The following is an 18,243-nucleotide window of genomic DNA, read 5'->3' on the forward strand; positions in this document are numbered from 1 at the left end:
CAAGCAGAAAATCACAAGATCTCAGAAGGGACTTCAAGATTCTTCTAGTCCAGGGGTTCCTTTTTGTGTCTCAGATTCCCTTTGGTAGTCTAGTGACGTCTACGGACCCCCACACCCTTCAGAATAATGTTTGTAAATGCATTAGCAATAGTCACCAAGGCTGCCTAAGGAAGTGGGTGAGTGGGAACCAACCCAGATTGGAAAAACAGAGCAGATTAAAGTTTCTGTACCTGATCAGTACTGAGATCGGGCTGGGAATGCCCACTGTACTTTCTGCCTGGGTTAGATAGGGAGACCTTGTCTCAAAAGAGCAAGGAAAAGAAAGGAGAAAGCCACTTTAGGCTTTTTTGTGTTCTAGATCCTTGGCAGTCTGGGGAAGACTACAGTTCATTCTCAGAATAATGTTTCTACATGTATAAAATAAAATACATACTATTACAAAAAAATTAATCATAGTGAAATAAAGATGTAGGTTTCTTTTCCTCACCCAAGTTCATGATCCCTTCAAATCCATGTCTGTGAGCCCCAGATTAAGAACTCCTTACCTAGTCCTCCACTGTTGACCTTCCAAGGAACCATATTATTCTTGGAGATGAGGATAGATTTCAAAGGTGTTTAAGCCGGAAGGAACTTTAGAAATAATGCAATCCCTTCATTTTAAACCTGAGGAGACTAGGTTCTCATCGTAGCTGAGGTATGATTTGAAAATAGGTCTGCTGACTTCAAATCCCAGGTTCTTTTCCACTACACAGAACATCTTGATATTATCTGGGAACAAGAGGGAACATTCTCTTTTCCCTGAGTTTGAGAAGGGGAGGAAAGAGGTGCAGTGGTATGTGTGGGTGTGACACTGTGAGGGAGAGAGTGGGCCCTTTATCTCTGACTGCAGCAGGTGGGACCAAGGGGCTCTGACACTAGTGAATCAGGGTACCTGAGGGGGCTGGTCCCCATGGAACAAGTGAGTGAAATCATGACTTGTAAGGGAGGTGAAGGTTTCAGCATATATCACAGTCACAAAGTCACAGATTTAGAGCCTGAAGGAAGCTTCCAGGTCATTTGATCTAACCCTTTCATTTTAAAAAGTGAGGAAACTGAGGCCCAGAAATGCAAAATGACTTAACTGATGTCTCAAGTCAAAGATTCAGGGTGGTCAAACTTGGAAGAAGAATCTTACCGAGAGCTAAGTAAGCTGAGGCAGCATAGAAGAGCCCAGACAAGGCTTCTCCCCAACCCCCAAGGAGCCTAAGCTACATCTCTATTCCTGCCAGAGAGGTATATTCTTTCAAACTAGCAATTCTACCACAAATACTTAATTTCTTTAGGCATGAAAATAGGTTTTACTTCCTCTCTTTTGCTCCAGTTTCCTCACATTCCCTCCCCTGCTTTACACCAGGAATACTCCCCACCTTTGATCTCCCATTGGCATTTGTACTTATCAATATTTTTAAGGTCATGTTAGCTTTGGAAATCATATATCTGCTCCCACCCCTGCTTTGAACAAAGGCGCTGGGGCTTGGGGAGAAAGTTTGAGGAGACTAAAATACCTCATACTTAGATAACACTTTCATACCCTTTAGCACATTTGATCCTCACTAACACCTAGATTAGCAGGGTCAGGATAGAAAACTGCATACCAAAGTGGATAGTATGGAATTGGGGTCAGGAACACCTGGTTTCAAATCTCACCTTAGATATTTACTAGCTGAATGACCCTGGGCAAGTCACTTCAGTGTCTGAACCTCCATTTCTCCATCTGTATAAAATAAGGTGGGCAGGGGTGGGGGTGCGGGGCAGAAAAAGATAGAATAGATAGATCCTCAAGGTTTCCTCTGGCTTTCAGTCCTATGATTATTCCTCACATCCTCTGCTTTCCCAAAGTGGACTGATTGCTCTCTACCATGAACACCCTAAGCCATCCTGGTTTTGTTTGTATTCTCCCTGATGGCTGGAATTTCTTTTTCCTGATTCAGCTTTTCGGTTCTACCCATTCATTAAAATCCATCTCAAATCTCAGATCCTATGATCGTCATCTCCATTTGGTTGTGAGGAAATTGAGGCCTAGGAAGGGGAGACAACTAGGCCTCAAGGTTTCCTGGGCCACTATGCTTCTCCCCTAAGTGCTCCGCTCCCTTCAACAACAGTTCCAATTACCAGGACATCCTGAAAGGCCTATGTTAGGACACCTGGGGAGGGAGTCGAGGTTGGAGAATCCAGTGCCCAGCCCAGTTCTGTAAGCCCCATCCTCAACAGCCCTCCTCAGGACCTGTCCCTGCTGGCAGGATCCGCATTTGCAGGTGCTCTCCTCCTCCTCCTCTTTTCCCTGGGCAGGCCAGCAAGTGTGGTAGGTTTTTTTCAGAAAGCGCTAATTATTTGGAGCTCAAAATAAACTGAGACGTCAGTGCTGCTGTTACCAAGTTTGCTGCTTCTCCCTCGGCCCAGAGGGACCACAGGCTCCCCTTGGGTGAGGAGGGGCAAGGGTAGGACCAACAAATGGAGCCTGTCCTTATTTCTCAGCTACTGGATATCCCACAGAGGTGAGGGGGAGCCCTTTCACAGAGTCAGGTTAGGGTTGTCCCTGGGAAGGGACAAGGGCACCAATATGGCCCCCTCCTTCCCCTCATCCCCTACCCTCAACACACACACCTAGATAATCAGGTCTCATTATAGCCAGATATATCCCAGGGGAGTCGAGGTGTTGATCCTAAGGCCCAGTGCCAGCATTAGGCAAAGTTTTAAGATATACACCACATCCTGTGAGGTTTTATGCAAAGTATCATCATCCTTACTTCAGGAAACAGGCTGAGAGAGATTAAGTGACTTGGCCTTGAACATTCAGTATGGAGCAGAATTCAGATCCAAATCCTTGCCTCCTCACTAGCCCCTTCTTAACAACCGAGCAGCATCACTGCTGAGGCTGACCCCCTCCCTCAGTAGCCCAGCTTCCCTTGGTCTCTTCCCAGTAGCTGTCATTCCCCTTGCTATCATCTTTTTCATCCTTTCACCAGCACCCCCTCTCGGTATCATGCCAAGGGGCTTCCTCCTCAACAGGGTTAGGCCTAGGACCCTAAAAGCATCCTAGTCAGGAGGTGCTGCTCTCTGAGTGACCCCCCCCCAGACTGAGTCACACACAAGAAAAACGATAACTATAGAATGAATGCTTGCAGTCCTCTACATACCTGGAGGTTTAAGGATGCTAGGAGGGCGTTGTCCATTTCTTCCTTCCCCTCTCCTGTCATGTCAGTACCAATGGTCACGCTTACACCCCATTATTACTTTGTACCTTTTTAATGTACTTACTAGCTAACATTTCAAATGACAGTTATCTGTATTTGAGTCTTATACTCCATAATAAGCTCTATTAAGGAAGAGACTATGTCTCATCTGAATGCTGCCTGACCCCCAGCACCTATTCCAGGGCTCTGCACAAAAGAGGCACTTAGTGTTTATTGAGTGAATGGATGCTTCTCCCACCATAGGATCCTGAATCCCTAGGCTGCAGTATAAGGGGGCCAGGTTAGCTATTAGGATATAATAGCCCAAGATGTGTGTTTCTTAGACACTGGAGAGGACTCCTGGGAGAGGCTGGGGCGTCTCCTTCCCCAGGACTCTGCAAAAGCACACTAAATACTCCCCTGCCTGGGAAAGCTAATTCTTGCTGAAAGGCAGGGGGATAGATAAGATGACCTCTTGATGACCCTTTTCCAGTCTGAGCACTTTGGTTCTATAAATAAATTATCAGCTTCTGCTCCACATTTGTCACATCTGCTCCAGACACTAACAGAAAACCCTTCCCCCTGGCATAATGAGGGACCAGCAGAGATGTCCCATTCAGCAAAAACAAGGATAATGGTTTACATGTTGATAGCACTTTACAATTTATACAACACACAACAGTGTCCAAAACAGGGCTGAAGGTAGACATGAGAGGCGGTTGCCTAGGGGTCAATCTGCTTGCCCCAAAGAGGGGCAGAATGAAGAACTTAGCACTTCAGAGATCTCTAGCTTCATCCCCATAGATACACTGGGGAACATTTTGTATAAGTGTACACATTTTAAGGCCCAAATTCTACTCTCTTTTAAAAAAAAAAATCATTTTATTTTTTAGCATTCTTTTTTTTAAATCTTGAGTTCCAAATTCTTCCCTCCCTTCAACTCCATTGAGCAGGCAAGCACCATGATGTCAGTTATACCTGTGAAGTCATGTAAAACACATTTCCATATTAATCATGTTGCACAAAAAGGCAAGAAAAATAAAGAAAATGAAAAACTATTCTTCAATCTGTACTCAGAGTTCATTGGTTGTCTCTCTGGAGGTGGAGAGTATTTTTCATCATGGATCATTCCAAATTCCACTTCCTAGGGCAGCAGGTCTTTATTTTGTGGTATAAAGAGGAAAGAGATACAACAGTCCCTCTGGGCCGGTGTCTTCCTTTACAAGATGACAGCATGTGACTTGCATCAGTGGTGTCAAACTCAGAAATGGCGCCAAATACACGAAGATCCCTGCTGTTGCATAGTGACTTAGAAAATTACACATTAACATTATCTATGTTCAAAAGCATTTTTAATTTATTTTGTTAAATATTTACTATTACATTTTAATCTTGTTTGGGTCACACTCAGGAGTGATGGGGGTGTGATGTGGCCTCAGGCCTTGTGTTTGCCCGATTCCGACTTACAATCTGTGACTCCCAAGTGTTAGAGCAGGGCACTAACACACATAGAGCAAGATTTTCAAACTTCATGTGGAGGCAGGGAATGGGGGCCCAGGGTCGCTCATACTGTATAATGCTTTCAAGTGTACAAAGTCTCTTTTCTTCCAGCAGGATAGAGAGATGTTATTAGACCTATTTCATAGAGGGGGTAAAGTGAGACTCCAAGAAAGGAAGTGATTTGCCCATTCTCTCCTGGCCTGCAAAAAGCAGAAGGAAGACCTGAACCTGACCTCATTAAACCACTATCTGCCTTATCTAGCACAAAGCTCATGAGCCAGCACTGGCTGTGCCTCTGAGGGACACTGTCTCAGACCAACCAGAGAATGTACAGAAAGCCAAGGCACTTCCTAGGGCCTGGTGGTACTCAAGGTGAGAACTCTCTTCTCTCCTCCTTCCTCCTCTCCACCACCTGGCCCCCCCACATTGGCGAGTGCCACCCTCTTCCACCCTTCCTCCTCCTCTCTACTGCCTGCCTTCCCAGGCAGAGATAGGATTGGGTGACACATTGGGATGGGACTTTTGATGGTTCTTAAACACAATTTAAACATCTGACAAGATTTATAGAACATCAAGGGGTTTCCAGCTAAACAAATTGCTTTCTTTGCATGAAGTAACAAAATGTGGCACCCTAGGAACCTGTGAGGAGCTCCATCGCTCCTCCAGTACCCCTTGTTTATTCTTTCAGTTCCAAGCGAACCCTAATGTTCCGATCCGAGCATTACCAGCCATTTCCCATATAATCGTGTTCTTTTCTCTGATCTACTTCTACATTTGTTTCTTGAGACAAAAGTAAGAATCTGATCTTGTAATGAATACAGGGAAGAATCACCACAGAGGAACATGGGACACGGAATCATAAGAACTGCAGATTTAGTCCCTTCCCTACCAAATACTGACCTGGAACTCTTCACTTCCCTTTTGAGTCTCAGTTTCCTCATCTGCAAAATGGAAATAATTATAACAGTGATAATCCTTACATTCCTTTTTCCACCAAGTCGTCGTGACTAGATCACTTTGAAAATGCAAGGTCTTAGACAAATGCGATTATTATACTTCCATCTTGCTAGGAAAGCTCTTGTGTTGATACAAAGCATTACAAAAATGTAATGTAGCAGAAAGATCTTTGAACTTGGAGTCAGGAGTCCTTGATTCTAGTCTAGGTTCTGCTAGACTAACTTGCTGTGTGTCCTTAGGGAAGTTACTAAGCTTCTCTGGGCCTCAGTTTTCTACTCTATAAAACTAGGAGGATGGAACAGATCCCTAGTGCTTCTTGTAGCTTTAAACATCCCATGATTCTGTACACCTCAAATGAAATGCCCCCAGAATATGTCCTCAGCAATTCTGAAGGGTAGAGGGAGTGTTGATATGGCCCATGCCAGATCCTATAATAACCATAGGTTACACTTTTTTTAGTGCTTCGCAATTTGCAAAGGGCCTTCCACAATAACCTATGGCCTAAATAACACAGTTATCGCTGTCTCTATACTGTGTCATTGTCCTTACAGATGAGGAAAATGAGATTCTAAGAGGCTGTGACTTATCCAAGGTCACACTGCTAGTAAGTGTCATGAGTCAGGATTCAAACCTAGACCCTCTAAATCCAAATAGCAGCTCGACTTCTGCTTTCTGACATCTGGGACAGTGCTCTTTCCACGATGTCAGGCTGTCTTTGTTGGCGCTAGTTCCATGAGGGTTTTGTTTAAGACAGATGGGTGGGGGAAGGGGAGGAAGGAGGAGTAGCCTATAAAACAATTTGGAGTATTAGTGTCCCAAAGAATACGGAAGGCCAGCAGGAAATAACAGCCTACAACTTGGCATTTATAAACAGTTGAATACTATCCCTTTGTTCTATACACAACCTCAATGCCAAGTTGCTCCAGGACTCATTGCAGTGAAATGAGGAGAATGAACAGGTAGCAAGGTGGGATAGATGGAGAAGTCTCCCCCGGGCACCATCCTGCCTAGACACAAAACTCCCTAGATCCCAGCACCTTCCCAAGGCCCTAACTGACCCCCTTCCTTGCATGTCCTGTGACGTATTTGCCTATTGAGTTGTCTCGAGGACTCTTATAAAGCCATCCACAGAATATCTTAGATTGTACAATATTCAAAACCTGACCCTGCACAGAAGATGAGCTTGATCATGGATTTTTTTTTAAATTGTACACTCCTTTCAGAGGATGGACCATATGTGTTTTCATTCACTCTGGATGGCGCCCAGCTGTGCTAGTAAGGTCTGAGATTTCAAGGAACAGAGATAAAACTTCACATTCAGTTAGTTGGTCTAGCTATGGGTTTTATGGAGAGTACACAAAACAGATTTTGTGGATAGACTTGCTCATATAAGAAGGGCAAGCATCTTGCTCCATTCCCATCTGCTGGTTCCTTGTCTTTTCTTAGGGGAATAAAGCTGCATAGGAAGTGCTCCCCACAAGCTTGGAGGAAGGACGGCCATGTGCAGGAGGAAGAATATTCGAAACAGAGTGCCAGGACTTGGAGATGAAGAGCCAGCTTGCCTGTGTGGCAGATGTACCAATTTATCACCTGTGGGACAAATTACTTAACCTCTCTGAGCCTCAGTTTCCTTCCTTGAAAAATGAAAGGATTGGGCTAGACAACCTCAAGGTCACTTTCAGCTCTAAATCTGGGATCCTACGATCCAGACGCTAGCCAGGCTGCTGGATGACTCACAGATGTCAGGGACTGTGTGGTTTCATATTGAGGTAGACAAAAGAAGGCAAAGACTTTTGTGGCTGGACTATCCAGGGTGAGCAAAACCCAGGTATTTTTAACTACACTAATCAAGAATAGGTAATAATAATAACAATTAATAGCTAACATTTATATAGCACTTACCATGGGCTTTATAATTATTATCTCATGTGATCCTCACAACAACCCTAGAACATAGGTGCAATTATTATTCCCACTTTACAGATGAGGAAACTGAGGCAAACAGAAGTTAAGTGACTTGCCCAGGGTTACATAACTATTAAACATCTGAGGCTGGATTTGAACTCAGCTCCTCCTGGCTCCAGGTCTAGCACCCTCAACCCAGATGCCCCAGATACGCCAGATAAAGCTACACTCAGGTGTTGGCAGAATTCCTTTGAGTCAGGGGCTGCCTTCATGCATATGAATCGGTGACACTAGCTGTCTCTTACTACATAGACCCCTTCCTTCTCCTGGTGACTAGGCTTGGCCTCATTAGCACAGCATCACTCATGGGCATTTCATAAATGTTTGCATGAGGATACATGGGATAGCAGAAAGAGGCAGTTAGATGACAAAAGGGATAGAGCAATGGAGCTGGCGTCAGGAAGACCTGAGTTCAAATCCTGTCTCAGAGACTTACTAACTGTGTAATCCTCGGCAAGTCACTTCACCTTGATCTGCCTTAGTTTCTTTATGTGTAAAATGGAGATAAGAAATAGCAAACCTACCTATCAAGTTGTTGCAAGGCTCAAATAAGATAATATCTGTATGGAGGAAAGAAGGAAATAAGCATTTATCAAGAGCTTATTATGTGTCATGCACTATGCCAATAAAAATGCTGCCACGTACATATTCTATCCCCATTCTACGGAGTCAAAGGACCCAGGTTTCAATCCTGCTTCAAACATTTACCTTGTGACTTTTGGCAAGTTACATCATCTCGAGTTCACAGGATTTGTATGAGAAAAAGATCATCTAGTTCAGTGCCTTCGTCTGTCTCTACAGATAAGAAAATTGAGGTCTCTTGCCCAAAGTGACAAAGAGAGTAAAACAAATAAACAAAGAGAGTAAACAAAGAGAGACGGGATCAGACCCCAGGTTTTTTGACTCCAAGTACAGTGTGTATCCCACTGTGTTAGGCCCATCTAAGAGACATTTGAGGTTAGTGCATAGAGAAAATAAAAGCCTGTCAAGCACCCATGGATAACACTACACTGAGTGAATAGGATTAAAATGGAGGGAGCAGTTGAAAGGCACCAGGATTTGAAGTCAAAAGATTTGAGTTTTAATCCTACTTTGTCCTATACCACCTGAGAGATGCTGGACAAGTTGCTTCATTTTTCTGGTCATCAATTTCATCTGTAAAATAAAAGGTTTGGATCACGTGATCTCTAAGGGCCCTTCTAAATCTAAAATGTTGTATAATGAGGATGATGATGAAATCACAAACCCTACAAAGAATCTTGAGGGACCACAGGAACCTTTCACTTTCTATTTTAATGCACATTAGAATTTTCTTTTTTTAAATCCAATTTTATTTTATTTTCTGATCTGAATTCTCTCCCACCCACAATCCCCTTTCCGACCCATTGAGAAGGTAAGAAAAACAAAAACCCAACTCAAAGATGTATGCTGAAGTGAAACAAATTCCCAAATTAGCCCTATCTTTTTTAAAAAGGCAGAAAATGTGCTTCAATCTGCACTCTGAGTCTATCAGCCTTCTATCTGGAGCAGGGGGGCTGGCATGTTTCATCATGAGTTCTTTGGAACTGAGGTTGGTTGTATTGATCATCCATCATTGTGCCTAAGTCTGTCTTTACCATATTGTTATTGTATAACACACTTTGTGTCTTTATACTGTCTTCACCATACTGTTATTGTATTGGTGCTACCCACAGCACTATGCATCAGTTCACACAAGTCTTCCACACTGGAATTTTCAAAGCCCTTCCACATGCTTCATCTCAGTTGAGGTAGTATTATTGTTAACATTATTTCTTCCAAACCTGTGACATCCTGATTATAAGCAACTCCCAGCGAGGTAATTCTCTCTATTGATGTCAATGGGCAACTTTTCCAAAACTTAAGAGTCTTAGAAAGTTTCCTGGGGCACTTGCCTCTAGGGTCATCACTGGGACACTTGGACAGGACAGAGCTGGGGGAGCAGAGTCGCCTACTCTGAGGCTGAACTCTCTGCTCTTCTCGGTGAAAGAGTGTTAGGTGTGGTGCCCACACGTGATTTATGATGCCTCTAGGCCAGTATGGCACAACTAACCATCTGTTCTATTCTGGGCTGGGCAGGCTAGCCTCAACATGGTTTATGTTTGATATTGGAGTGAAATGAGACACTTGGAAGTTATTCGACAGTTAGCCAATGAAGATTTACTCAGCTGACAGGACAAGAATATCCAACCAGGATACCCCAAGATCATTCAGCGGAGGGAAGCTCCCCTAGTTTTGAGAGCTTCTCATATCTGTGTTGTCCTCAGGTAACTAAGTGATGTCAATAGTCTAATCCATTAATCTCCTTGAGCCAATCAGTCTTCAGGATGGTTTCATTATGTTTTAGGGGAAAAAATCAGCCTAAATTGCATGGGGTTGGAGAATTGGAATATTGGTCCCATCACATCCTCCATGCTCCAAGTGTTGGGCAGAATTTGTACAAAGGTCTCCTGACTCTGAAGTCAATTCTCTTTGTCCTTTTGGGACATGCTTATTTTATAAGGAAAGGGAGGCTCAAGGATACTTGCCCAAGGTCACCTCTGGGTTAAAGTATGCAAAGTCAGGAACAGAGAAAAGGACTATGGACTGAAAATCAGATGACTACTCTGTGTGATCTAGGATGAGTCACTTTACCACTCGGAGACTCATCTGGAAAATGGGAATAAGTGCTTGTTTGTGAGAAAAGTAATTTGTGGACTGTGAACTACTACAGAAATAGGAGTTATCATTATTATTCCTAGACACCGCTTTTTCACTGTTGTGTGACCTTGGGCAAATCACTTTACCTTTTTACTCTGCAGATTCCTCATTGTAGAGTTTGGATTTGATATTCTCTGAGACCCCTTCCAGCTCTAAAACTGTGACTGAGTCTTGAGGTCTTCACTTTATATCAGGCAGCCTCATCAACCCACTGCTTTTCATCAGGATCACAGTTAAGTTGTCTTGACCTCATGGGACCCTCTTCAGACCAGGGCATTGAGAAGAAAGGGAAGAGAACTGTTCTGAGAACATCCAAGTTGAGTCTAGAGTAGGATCAGAGGATGGCAAATAAAGCTGTCCCCGGGCCTTTTCTGGAAGAAACTCCTAAAGGTCCCTCTTTCCCTGAAAAAAAGCACAACAATACCACTCCCCAGTGTTTATGTGTCTTACATCTCCAAAGAATTCCAAGTACTGTACTTCAGACATTACCTCATTCACTTTCCCCTAACCTTCCAGTTGGGGAAACTGAGAAATCAAGAGGTTGGAGGCCTCACACCACAACATAGTCTGTGAGGTCTCCTGACTCCCGACCAGTTAACATTGTCCACAAGACCACATTGACTTCTAGAAGCAATTAACGAAGGAGGGACTTCCAAAGCATTAGACTTTCTGGCTGAACTTTCTCAATAGCTGACTAGGTTATGAGTGACTTGGAAACAATGATACAGACTGAAAAGAAGGGGGAAAAATAAAACTTACCTGAAATATGAGTGTTCTATTTCTTGGGTGGTAGAAATTTCTGTACAAATTTCTCTTTCAGGAAGCACCTTTTCTTCTCCCTGACATAGTGTGGGGTGAGAGTAAGAGCCAGTAATCCGAGGTCTTGTCTTGAGACCTGGGAACGGTCTCCCAGTGCTAAGGTAAAGGTCTGGGTTAAAGGCCAAACAGAACTTATCCCGTGGAAGCTGTGGAAGGTAGGTCCTTCTCTGACCTCATCCTATATCACCCACAAAATCTCCTATGTCTTGGATAGCAGAGACCTTATCTTGATGGGGAGAAAGAAGGAGGAAATTCAGAATCTCCTGGGATAAATAGACTCAAGAAATACCTTCCTTCTGTCTCTTTGGCTGGGTAGAGAGAAGTAGAAAAAGCAGGACGGGGCAGTTTAGATCATCAGTGAGAAAGAGTTGGGGAGTACGGTTATTTCCCCTGGGGAGAAAAACACAGGTTTTCCATTGCCCTCATCCTTGATGCCTAAACAACGAATATTGATGGAGTGGGTCTGGCATCGGATTTACAATGTCCCCAGACCAGTGTAACATGGCTAACCAATCCCTCCCAACCAACCTCTACCCTGAAGAACTCATGCCAGCCTTGGACAGACCTGGCCCCTGAGTGAGGAAGGGTGTGGAGGAGAAGAAAAAGAGAAGCCTTTACTGAGTCAGCAGATGGGCTCAAGGCTATTGAGGGAACTGGTTATTCAGTATTTCCTCAGCTGTTCCTCAAGTCTCTTAATTTCTGTTTCCTGTACCTTTCATACCCAATTAAATCCCTTCTCCCCACCCCTTACTGTGCTCAGTTATCAGTGCAACAAGCCCAAGGGGCAGCAGTCTGGGTGAGGCTGATGGGCTAGTCAGGTCTGAACCACCAGGACACTCATTCGAGATGTTCCTGTCACCTGAAATGTTTTTCCCTCTTTGACGAGAAATCCAGTCTCCACTCCCCTCCCCAAACAGCATCTTCTCCAGTAGCCGAAAATGCAGCTGCCTATTGATCTGCAGCTGAGCTAAAAATAACTACCAGATCTTCAGCCAGAGCCCGGAAAAATATCCCATTGCTAGGAGACCGCTGTTACCGGGAGACAGACATTGCTAGGCGACACAGGTTGCTGTGGTGACAGCTGGGGCCTGAGTCATCTGCAGTGCAGACTGTCTTTGACAAGGGGGCTAACCAAGGCCCCCTTAACTTCAGGTTGAGCTTAGGAGCTGGCTTGCAGGGGTCAGATTAGGGACTGGAGAAGATCCTGCCTTCTTCAATACAAATGGAGCTTGGGAGGGGTAGGGGGGAAATGGGAAATGAAGAGGGAGAAGGGCTCCAGGAAACATTGAGGCCTAGCCGCCCCCTGCTATTCTCTCTCAGAGGCTAAGAAGGCCATTCCTAGCTGTTAGCTCCTGGTTCTGCCAAATGAGAACTGGTGGTATCTCCCACCCAGGCCAAAATAGGAGGAATGATCAAGGACAGCCACACGGCATGTGAGAATAGAAAAAGCACAGGATTTGGGATCCAAGGGCCTGAATTTAAATCCAGCTAGCTTACCACTGCTCCTGTCTGAAGGATCCTTTAGAAGTCCCTTTGGAGGTGGGGGGGCGTCTAAGACTCCCGTTCCTAGTAACCTCTTTCTCTGTATCCCTCCTGAGCCCTCTTTCCCCAGAGTGACACCTACGATCTATGTATAGAAGAATGGCAGCTTTTATTTTTTTATAGTTTATTCTCAGTGTGATTCTTTATCTAAAAGAGAAAAGATTAGACTCTTGTCCAAGCACACTGAGAGGCTACTTATGTGTGTCTTTAGGCAAGTCATTTGTCTTTTCTGACCTTTAAGTCTCCTCATCTGTAAAATGAAGTCAGACTAGATGACTTTTGTGGTCCCTTCCAATTCTAAATAGTATGATCCTAAGTCGAAGGAGATGGTCTGTTTCCCCCAGGTGGGATTGCAGGACTTTACTCTGAGTCCATATGTCCTAGCTTGGATGTCCAGGGCCTGCCTTGGTGTTCTATGGCTTCTTCCATGTCAGAAAATGCAAAAATGATATGGAGGATGCAAACAGATGCAGGCTGAGGACTGAGATTATTCTAGGTGCTTATGAGCTCAGCAAAGAAGTCACTGGTTCAGAGAGGAAGAGGGAGAAGGAGAAGAAGAAGAAGAAAGATAGAGGTTTTGATTTTAAGGAATCTGTCCACTTCTTAAAAATCTCTTGGGATGGCCATTTCCTGGGCTAAATGTTATAATATGGCAGTGTCCACCAATGTTAGACTTCATATTCTTGGGCTCAAAGATCACTTGTAGATGGAGACTACAGTCCTGAAATGAAAGGCGCTTGCTTCTTGGAAGGAAAGCAAATCTGGATACTAAAAAACAGAGACATCACCTTGCTGATAAAGGTCCAGATAGTCAAAGTTATGGTTTTTCCAGTAACAAAGTATGGCTGTGAGAGTTGGACTATAAGGAAAGCTGGGCACCACAGAATCAACATTTTCAAATTGTGGTGCTGGAGAAGACTTTTGAAAGTCTCTTGGACAGCAAGGAGATCAAATCAGTCAATACTTAAAGAAATTGGGGCAGCTAGGTAGTGCAGTGGATAGAGCACCAGGGTAGCAGTCAGGAGGACCTGAGTTCAAATCTCACCTCAGACACTTGACACTCATTAGCTGTGTGACCTTGGGCAAATCACTTAACCCCAATTGCCTCATCCTGATGAATATCTGGTCACTAGATTCAGATGACTCTGGAGGAGAAGTGAGGCTGGTGACCTGCACAGCCCTCCCTCACTAAAAACAAAGTCAAGAGCAAGTCATGTCATTATTTCTCTGATGGCATGGTCTTCTTCAGCAATGAAGGACGAACACACTTAAAGAAATTAATTCAGACTACTCACCAGAAGGTTAAATACTGAAGCTGAAGCTTAAAATGCCAATACAGTATTACATAATAGTAGTCCTGAGAAGACAGGACTCATTGGAAAAGATTCTGATGTTGGGAAAGATTGAAGGCAAAAGGAAAAGGGGATAGCAGAGGATGAGACCGATAGACAGTGTCATGGAAACAACAAATATGAACTTGGACAGACTTTGAAAGTAGAGGATAGAAGGTCCTGACATAGTGTGCCATGGTCCATGGGATCACAACTGAATGACTGAACAACCACCCCATGTTCCTAAATTCCTTGGCTTGGCTCTGAAGGTAACCTGGCTGTCCCACTCCCTATTCTCCTGGTTAAGTATTTTCTAGCTTGCATAAAGTGTAGGACAAGCAGCTTCATTTCCAAAGTAAGAAGTACAAATAATCTTTGCTCTCCAAGTTCCCCTCCCCGGAGCCTGGTTTTTTACTGGATTCAGCAGAGTCTGATTGGAGCCCCACCTGCTTCCCTAGTACCACTGTCAGACATTAGAGGGCCCTTTGAGTTTGGACAGGAATATAGTAGGATACAAAGAAACCCCACACTCAGGAGGAAAATAGACTATCCATAATAGTCATACCTTACTTCTGTGATCAGTCCTGCTGTCATCATTTCCCTTGCTTTCCCCAAACTAGAAGTTCAGGATGGGTCCTGAGAAACGAATGGGTAGAGAAAGCCTCCCTACATAGGATACTGAAAACTAGAGGGGGCTTGTTACCCTGTCAATATGGCTCTGTCTGACTGGCCCCTCTGTCTGGAGGATACCATTAGATGGAGGTCCTTCAGAGGGTTGCAAGGCTCCTCTTCCATGGCCTCCATACCCAGCCTCCTTTCACAGAATTGAAACTTTCTTCTCAGATAGACAAGTGCTTTTCTTGCCCTCAAAATTTCTTTCTCTAAGTGATTCCTTATCCAAGAGAGAAAAGAACAGACTATCTACCAAGCCCCCTGAGCATCTCAGGATCAGTACAGTGTTTAAATGCTGTGATCCTATGACTTCTCACTTTTTCCATCTATACTCCTTTAAGAACTCTTTGAACAAGTCATTTTCCTTTCCTTTCAACACAATTCAATAGACAGTGATTAAGCACTTACTATTATTAATGCATTTGCTGAGGACAGTTACAATAGAAGGTGAGTGTTCAGTGAGGAACAATTATTTCATTCCTTGAACTCATACACTCAGACCAAGCACTGTGCCTGGAACCCACTAAGTGTCTAATAAATACTTACTGACTGATTGACATTAATACAAAGATGAAATTAGAAACAGCCCCTGGTCTCCAGGCCTATGAAGTCTAGTACATCTAAACCAATTATCATGTAACATAAATATAGCCAAATAGCTGAAACCAACTTCATGCTTTATATCCCATAATTCTCATACAATAACAATAGCTAGAATTTATATAGCACTTTAAGGATTGAAAAGTGCTTTATAAATATTATCCCATTTTCATTATCATAGCAACCTGGGAAAATAAGTACTATTATTCCCATTTTACAGATAAGGAAACTGAGGCCCAGAAAGGTAAAATGATTTGCTAGTAAATGTCTGAGGACAGATTTGAACTCAGGATTTCAAGACTCCAAATCTAATGCTCTATTTACTATACCCTCTACTCGCTCCCTGTTATAAAAATTAAAATTATAATAACAACTGTAGATTTAAATTAAATAATATTTTTTTCTGTTCTTTGTGGTCCTACTCTGTAACCATTGGCAAGTCCCTTAAACCTCTCTGGGCCTCAATTACCTGATCTGTAAAGTGAAAAAGTTGGATTAGGTGACCTCTGAGGTCCTTTTTACCTCCAAATATATTGGCTTATGAGTAGAGTGCCTTTCTCCTTCCATCTATCTTGTATTCATGGAGCTTTCTGCATTTTTTACTACCCTCCCTTAGAATGTAAACTCCCCATGTTGTATTTTGTTGTTATGGTGCTTGTCTTTCGTTTCTGAAGAAGACCGTGCCATCAGAGAAATGATGACATGACTTGCACTTGACTTTATTCTGAGTGATAAGGGCTGTGCAAGGTCACCAGCCTCACTTTCTTCTCCTGAGCCATCTGGATCCAGTGACCAGATATTTATCAGGATGACTGGAGATGGCCCAGGATGCAATGGGAGACCTTGGCCTCTTTAGGCCAAGGCCTATTCAGGTACTCACTTAGGGTGAGGTATCACCTATTTAGTGAACAGGCCTGTTTAAGAGTAGTTCTTAGAGGTACAAGGAACAAGTTGCCTTTACGATTTATGGATAGGGAAAGAGTTTGTGAGGAAACAAGAGATAGAATTAAAGAAGATAAAACAGACAGTTTTGATTACATAAAATTTAAAAGTTTTTACAAAAACAAATCTAATGCTGTTAAAATTAGAAGGGAAATAGGCAACTGGGAAGAATTTTTGCAGCAGACTTCTCTACTAAAGGTCTCATATCCTAAACATATAGAATATCTACTTACTTAAATGGAATATAAGTGTGTATATGTATATGTGTATACACACACATATGGAATGAATTCAAATTTATACGATTAAGAACCATTCCCCAATAAATAAATGGTCAAGGCCTATAAATAAGCAGTTTTCAAAGGAAGAAATCTAAGCTATCAATAATTATATTTTTTAAATGTTTCAAGTCGCTAATAATTTGAGAAATAAGAATTAAAGAACTCTGAAATTCTACTGCTCACCCATCAGATTGGCAAAAAGGCCAAAAGGAGAAATTGACAAATGTTGAGCAGGCTTTGGGAAAACAGGCACACTAATGCACGGTTGATGAAGTTGTAAATTGGTCCAGCCACTCTGGAAAGCAATTTGAACTATGATGAAAAAAAATTACTCCACTGTGTATACCATTTGACCATACTATATCAAAAATACTTGAGGTAGCTCTTAACATAAAAGCCAAATAGTAAAAACTAAGGGGATGACTTCTTTTTGGAGAATGGCTAAACAAATTATAATGTATGATTGTTTTGGGTGGGGTTTTTTTGTAAATAGTATTTTTTTTCTAATTACACATAAAGACAGTTTTCAACATTCATTTTTTATGAGATTTTGAATTCCAAATTTTTCTCCTTCCTTCCCCGTCCCTCTCTTCAAGATGGCAAGCCATCTGATATAGGTTAGACACAGCATATGATTGTAATGGAGTATTATTGCACCATAGGAAATTATGAAATGAACAGGCCAGAGAAACCTGGAAAGTTCTCTATGAACAGATACAGAGTGAAGGGAGGAGAAGTAGGGGAAAAAAATTAAACAATGGCAACATTATTTAAAAAGCTTTGAAAGACTCTAGACTGCTAATCAATTTAATGATACACTGAATCTAGAGGACTGAAACAGGTCCCCAGTTTCTATCACAGAGGTGATAGATTTAAAATGTAGAATGAGACATATATTTTTGGACATGGCCAATGTGGGAATTTGTTTTACTGGACAAAACATTTGTTATGAAGATCTTCTCTTTCTTTTTTTTTAAGAATTGGGGGGGGCAGTGAGAGGAAAAGATAAAAAATATTTGAAATATATATATGTGTATATGTAATTTTTAAAAATTAAGATCATCGAAGGCAGGGGTCAGAAGGTAGAAGAGAATTTGAAACTAAAATTTTTAATGAATATTAAAAAAACTTACATGTAATTAGGAAATGTTCAATGAAATTAATAAAAAATATTAAGAAACAAAAACAAAAGATCCTTGAGGGCAGGAATTGTAAATTTTTTTAAATCTTTCTTTGAATCTCTAGTATTTAGCACAGTAAGTGTTTAATATGTCCTTATTGACTTCAGTTATCTTTTCTTCAGTTTTGTTTCCTCACTTGTTTCAGGGTTGGACTGGTCTAGGGACATGAGAAAAAAAAATTAGTTACTGAGGACAAATTGGTCCCTGAATGAAAGAACACTGAATACTGCACTATAGACTGTAACACCCAACTCAACTCAGATTTTACTGAACCTACTGTTCTTCTACTTACCCTGATAATCACATGCTTTATTGAAGGTCTTCAAGGGTTGAAGCCATCAAAAATACGCATTTTTTTTGGTGATAAGTCTCTTTGCATTTAGCTAGATTAGTCCTTGGACCATAGATGAGGTGGTCTAAACTCAAAATATACCAGCTTATTCTCAAAGCCATCACAGCTTAGTTTTTGTTGTTCAGCCATGTTCAACTCTTCATGACCCCATTTGGGATTTTCTTGGCAAAT

At 42.4% G+C, this 18,243-nt stretch overlaps 1 long non-coding RNA gene across 1 annotated transcript; it reads right to left on the bottom strand.

Moving 5' to 3' along the window:
- Positions 1 to 8,692: 8,692 nt before the first annotated feature.
- On the bottom strand, positions 8,693 to 11,726 carry LOC140499659 (uncharacterized). The gene is made up of 3 exons (XR_011965505.1): positions 11,112 to 11,726; positions 10,439 to 10,754; positions 8,693 to 8,789 (listed from the first exon to the last, which is right to left on the bottom strand). It is a non-coding gene; the product is annotated as an uncharacterized lncRNA (long non-coding RNA).
- Positions 11,727 to 18,243: the final 6,517 nt, after the last annotated feature.

This window comes from Notamacropus eugenii, chromosome 1 (genome assembly GCF_028372415.1).
Source record: "Notamacropus eugenii isolate mMacEug1 chromosome 1, mMacEug1.pri_v2, whole genome shotgun sequence".
Lineage (NCBI taxonomy): Eukaryota > Metazoa > Chordata > Mammalia > Diprotodontia > Macropodidae > Notamacropus > Notamacropus eugenii.